This window comes from Dama dama, chromosome 8 (genome assembly GCF_033118175.1).
Source record: "Dama dama isolate Ldn47 chromosome 8, ASM3311817v1, whole genome shotgun sequence".
Classification (NCBI taxonomy): domain Eukaryota; kingdom Metazoa; phylum Chordata; class Mammalia; order Artiodactyla; family Cervidae; genus Dama; species Dama dama.
In genome coordinates this window covers 16,283,286-16,289,285 of record NC_083688.1, presented here as the reverse complement: position 1 = coordinate 16,289,285, position 6,000 = coordinate 16,283,286, and positions in this window count along the sequence as shown.

The following is a 6,000-nucleotide window of genomic DNA, read 5'->3' as shown; positions in this document are numbered from 1 at the left end:
TCTTTCAAAAGTTATTTCAATCGTTGTTTGTTGTTGTTTAGTCACTAAGTCTTGTCTAATTCTTGCTACTCCATGGACTATAGCCTGCCAGTCTCCTCTGTCCAGAGGAGATTTGCCAGGCAAGAATACTGGAATGGGTTGCCATTCCTTCTCCGGAGTATCTTCCTGACCCAGGGATCGAACCTGTGTCTCATGTATTGCAGTGCTGATTCTCAGCACTGATCCTGGTTCTGAGCAACCAGGGAAGATTTCAATCTTTAGGGCATCATCAAAATTGAACCATGAATCCACAATCTTTTCTTTCTGAGACAGTGTATTTCTGAATTGTGATCTAGCTAAAGAACTCATTTTTCTTAGAACAAAAGTACTTATAACAAGTAGAGTTTAACTAAAAGAGCCTTGAAGAATGCTGGTATTCTTTGAGAAAAGCCTGTCTTCTTCTAGTAAAGAAAGTCCTGGAAGCTTAGATATTTATCTTTGAAAGTGAAGATTTTCAAGACTTATACCACTGAACTGGAGAAGGAAATGGCAACCCACTCCAGTATTCTTGCCTAAAGAATCCCATGGACAGAGGAGCCTGGCAGGCTACAGTCCATGGTGTTGCAAGAGTCAGACACAATTGAGCAACTAACCCACCACCATACCATTGAAACAGAAAATTGAAATCAATTGGATGTAAAAAATTGTGTGTGTATTGTCTTGTCAAAGACCACTCTATAATTTTTTTAAGTTCATGTATTTACTTTTCTAATTGAAATATAACTAATGTACAATATTACATAAGTTACAGGTATATAATATAGTGATTCACAATTTTTAAAGGTTATACTCCATTTATAGGTAAGATTAAACACTGGCTATATTTCCTGTGTTGTACAATATATACTTGTAGTTATATAGTATAGTGCTTTATTTCAAACTAAATAACAACTTTAACACCAATATGTCTTTAAAAACTAAAATTTAACTTTAATTTGCTTGTACATTTTAAAAGTCAATGTATATTTGCATTCAATAAAATGCACAAATCATAATGTTCAGTTTTATGAGTTTTGACAATTGCTCAATCTGTAACCACCACCACAATCAAGATTTAGACTATTTCCATCACCTCAGAAATTCCCTTGAGGTTCTTTCCACTCAATCCCCTCCCAACCCCAGAGGCAACCACTGTTCCAATTTGTATTTAAAAGTGATTGGTTTTGCTTGTTCATTCTGCCTTCTATCACTGGATATACTATTTTTAAGTCATCCATGTTTTGAGTATTTAAGGCGTTTGTTCCCTTTTATTGCTGAGGAGCATTCCATTGCATTATACCACAGTTGATTCATCCATTCTCCTTTTGATGGACATTTGAGTGGTTTCCAGTTTGGGGCTATTATGAACAAAGCTGCTGCAAGCATTTTTGTACAAGACTTTTTTCGTGGACATATTATATAATGTTTCCTCCTGAGTACCTATTTAGGAGTGGAATTGATGAGGCACCAGGTAGGTATATCTTTAACGTCACCTTATTATAAACTTTCAGTGTAGGTGTACATTTAACTTTATAACAAACAGTCAAGTGCTTTCCAAAATGGCTATATAGGCACACCTTGGAGATATTGCAGGTTCGGTTCCAGATCGCTGTGATAAAGCAGATATCGCAATAAAGTAAGTCATGTGAATTTTTTTGGTTTCCCAATGCATATAGAAGTTATGATAACCATCATAAGTGAGTTGTAATCTTTATCCTGGTGGAGGGTCTTGCCTCTGTGTTGATAGCTGGTGGTTGTTGCTGAAGATTGGGGTGGCTGTGCAATTTCTTAAAATAAGACAACAATGAAGTTTGCCACATCAATTGACTCTTCCTTTCACGAGTGATTTCTCGTAGCATGTGATGCTGTTTGATAACATTTTATCAACAGTAGAACTTTCAACATTGGAGTCGGTCCTCCCAGACCATGCTACTGCTTTATCAACTAAGTTTCTGTCATATTCTAAATCCTTTGTTGTAATTTCAACAATCTCCAAAGCATCTTCACCAGGAGTAGTTTCCATCTCAAGAAACCACTTTCTTTGCTCATCCATAAGAAGCAACTCCTCATCTGTTAAAGTGTTATCATGAGACTGCAGCAACTCAGTCACATCTTCAGGCTCCACTTTTTTAAAAATAATTTTATTTATTTATTTTTATTTTTGGCTGTGCTGGCTCTTTATTGCTGCGTGGGCTTTCCTCTAGACTTCCCCAGTGGCTCAGCAATAAAAAATCCACCTGCAATGCAGGAGTTGCAGGAAATGCAGGTTCGATCCTTGGGTCATGAAGACTCCCCTGGAGGAGGACAGGGCAACCTACTCCAGTATTCTTGCCTGGAGAATCCCATGGACAGAGGAGCTTGGAGGGCTACAGTCCATGGGGTCTAAAAGAGTCAGACACAACTGAAGCGACTTAGCATGCACACATGGGCTTTTCTCCAGCTGTGACAAGCAGAGGCTCCTCTCTAATTGCAGTGTGAGGGCTTCTCATTATGGTGGCTTCTCATTGCAGAACATGGGCTCTAGAACATGGGTTTCAGTAGTTGTGGCACAAGGGCTTAGTTGCTCCATGACATGTGGGATCTTCCCAGACCAGGTATTGAACCTGTGTCCCTACATTGACAGGTGGATTCTTAACCACTGGACCACCAGGCAAGTCTGAGGTTCCACTTCTAATTCTAGTTCTCTTGCTATTTCTGCCACATCTGCAGTTACTTCCTCCACTGAAGTACTGAGATAGCACTACACAGATTTTCAACTGTGAGGAGGGTTGGAACCCCCAGTCCATGCATTGTTCAAGAGTCAACTGTATGTTACCCAGATCCATCAGAGGAATCACAATCTATGGCAGCTATAGCATATGAAATATGTTTCTTAAACAATAAAACTCGAAAATCGAAATTACTCCTTAATCCATGTGTTGCAGAATGGATGCTGGCGGACTTCCCTGGTGGTACAATGGATGAGAATCTGACTGCCAATGCAGGGGACACAGGTTTGATCCCTGGTCTGGGAAGATCCCACATGCTTCAGAGCAACTAAACTCGTGCATCTTAACTGATGAAGCCTGTGCGCATAGAGCCTGTGCTCCACAAGAAGAGAAGCCATTGCAATGAGCCCGTGCACAACTAGAGAAAGCCCACTGATGGCAATGAAAACCCAGTGCAATCAAAAATAAGTAAATAATTTTTTCCCAAAAAAAATGGCTGCTGCATTAGCAGACATGAAAACAACACAAATTTCATTGTACATCTTCATCAGCGCTCTTGGGTGACCATGTGTATCATCAGTGAGCAGTAATATTTTGAAAGGAATCTTTTTTTCTGGGCAGTAGTTTTTAGCAGTGGGTTTAAAATACTCAGCAAACCATGTTGTAAGGTACTGTACTATCATCCAGACTTTGTCATTCCATTTATAAAGCATGGACAGAGTAGATTTAGCATAATCCTTAAGGGCCTCAGGGTTTTAGAAACGGTAAATGAACTTCGGTTTCAACTTGAAGTCACCAGTTGCTTTAGCCCCTAACAAGAAAGTCTGCCTGTCCTCTGAGGCATTGACTTCTCATCCCCAGCTTTGAAAGTCCTAGATGGCATCTTCTTCCATTATAAGGGTGTTCCCTGACATCCAGTGGTTAGGACTGGGGGTTTTCACTGCCAAGGGTGTGGGTTCAATCCCTCATTGGGGAGCTAAGACCCTGCAAGCAATAAAAAAGAAAAATATATTTAAAAAAAAACTGGTTTTGTCTATATTGAAAATCCATTGTTTAGTGTGCTGCGCTACATCACTTCATTTTAGTGTGCTGTGCTACATCGCTTCATTTCCTTCTCCAGGGGATCTTCCTGACCCAGGAACCAAGCCAGGTCTCCTGCATTGGCAGACAGATTCTTTACCTCTAGCGCCACCTGGGAAGTCCCACGAGGGACTTTGTTTTGTGTAGCCGCCTTCATTCAGCATCCTCGCTGGATCTCCTGGTTAACTTGCTACAGCTTCTACGTCAGCACTTGCTGCTTCACCTTGCAGTTCTATGTTGTGCGGAGACCGACCGTCACTCCTTAAAACCTCATGAACCAACCTCTGCCGGCTTCACACTGTTCTTCTGCAGCTTCCTCACCTCCCTCAGCCTTCACGGAAGTAAAGAGAGCTGGGGCTTTGATTAGGATTGGGCTTTGGCTTAACGGAGGGCTTCCCTGGTGGCTCAGATGGTAAAGAACCTGCCTGCAATGCAAGAGACTCAGGGTCAATCCTGGGTTGGAAAGACCTACTCCAGTATTCTTGCCTGGAGAATTCCATGCGACAGAGGGGCCTAGCAGGCCACAGTCCATGGGGTCGCAAAGTTTACAACTGAGAAATTTCACTTTTGGGCTTAAAGGAATACTGTGGCTCCTTTGGTCTTCTCTCCAGACCACTGAGACATTCTCCATGTCAGCAGCAAGGCTGCTTCACTTTCTCTTTACTCATGTGTCCATGAGTCGCACTTTTAATTTCCTTCAGAAACTTTTCTGCATTCACAACTTGGTTAACTGTTCGGTGCCAGAGGCCTACTTTTCAGCCTGTCTCAGCTCTCCACATGCCTTTCTCACTAAGCTTAATCATTCCTAGTCTTGTATTTAAATTGATGGACATGTGACTCTTCCTTTTGCTTGAGCACTTAGAGGTCATTGTAGAGTTATCATTAATAATTGGCTTAATTTCAATATTGCAACTCAGGGAACAGGGAGGCCTGAGGAGAGGGAGAGAGATGGAAGGACAGTCCATAGGGGAAGCAGCCAGAATACACACACATTAAATTTGCAGTCCTATGTGAATCTGGTTCACTATGCCTCAAAACAATTACAATAGTAACATCAAAGGTCACTGATCACAGGGACTTCCCTGGAAGTCCAGAGGTTAAGACTCTGGCTTCCACTGCAGGGGACTCAGTTGGGGAGCTGGGATCCCACATACCATACCATGAGATGCAGCCAAAAAGTGAAAAGAAAAAAAAAAATTAAAGCACAATAAAACAAGGTGTACCTCGGGAGTTCCCTGGTCACCCAGTGGTTAAGATTCCAGATTTTCACTGCTGAGGCCTGGGTTCAACTCCTGGTTGGGGAACTGAGATCCCACAAACCAGGTGGCATGGCCAAAAAAAAAAAAGTAAATAAATAAATAACATGGGTGCCTATACATTTATATTCTGCCAGTAATATTTGAGCTCTTTAGCTCTATATTTTTTACCACATTTGGCATTGTCAGTAGTTTTAACTATAGCCCCGCTGCTGGGTCTGTACTGGTATCTTGTTGCAGTTTTGTATTTCTCTGATGAAGACTAATGTGTTTTTTCATGTGTTTTTTTCCTAACCAGATAGCTTCTTTCTTAAAGTGCCTGTTCAAGACACTTGCTTTCTTACTGTCCCATCTAACCCTTGTTCTTCTACCTTATTTTAGGTTATTTTTTCACATTTCGCTACTTGGAATTAGTATTCTATATTCTCTATTGACTCATCAGCTATCCCTCTTCATGTTACTTTATTTAATGGTTGCTCTGGGAATTGCCATCTGAACCACCAGGAGGTCCAAGAAAAAGAAATGCAAGAAGACAAAGTGGTTGTCTGAGGAGGCTTTACAAATAGCTGAGAAAAGAAGAGAAGTGACAGGCAAAGGAGAAAGGGAAAATATACCCAACTGAGTGCAGAGTTCCAGAGAACAGCAAGGAGAAATAAGAAAACCTTCTTAAGTGAACAGTGCAAAGAAATAGAGGATAACAATAGAATGGGAAAGACTAGAGATCTTTTCAAGAACATTAGAGTACCAAGGGAACATTTCAAGCAAAGATGGGCACAGTAAAGGGCAGAAACAGTAAGTATCTAACAGAAGCAGAAGAGATCAAGAAGAGGTGGCAAGAACACACAGAACTATACAAAAAAGATCTTAATGACCCGGATAATCATGATGGTGTGATCACTCACCTAGAGTCAGACATCCTGGAGTGTGAAGTCAAGTGG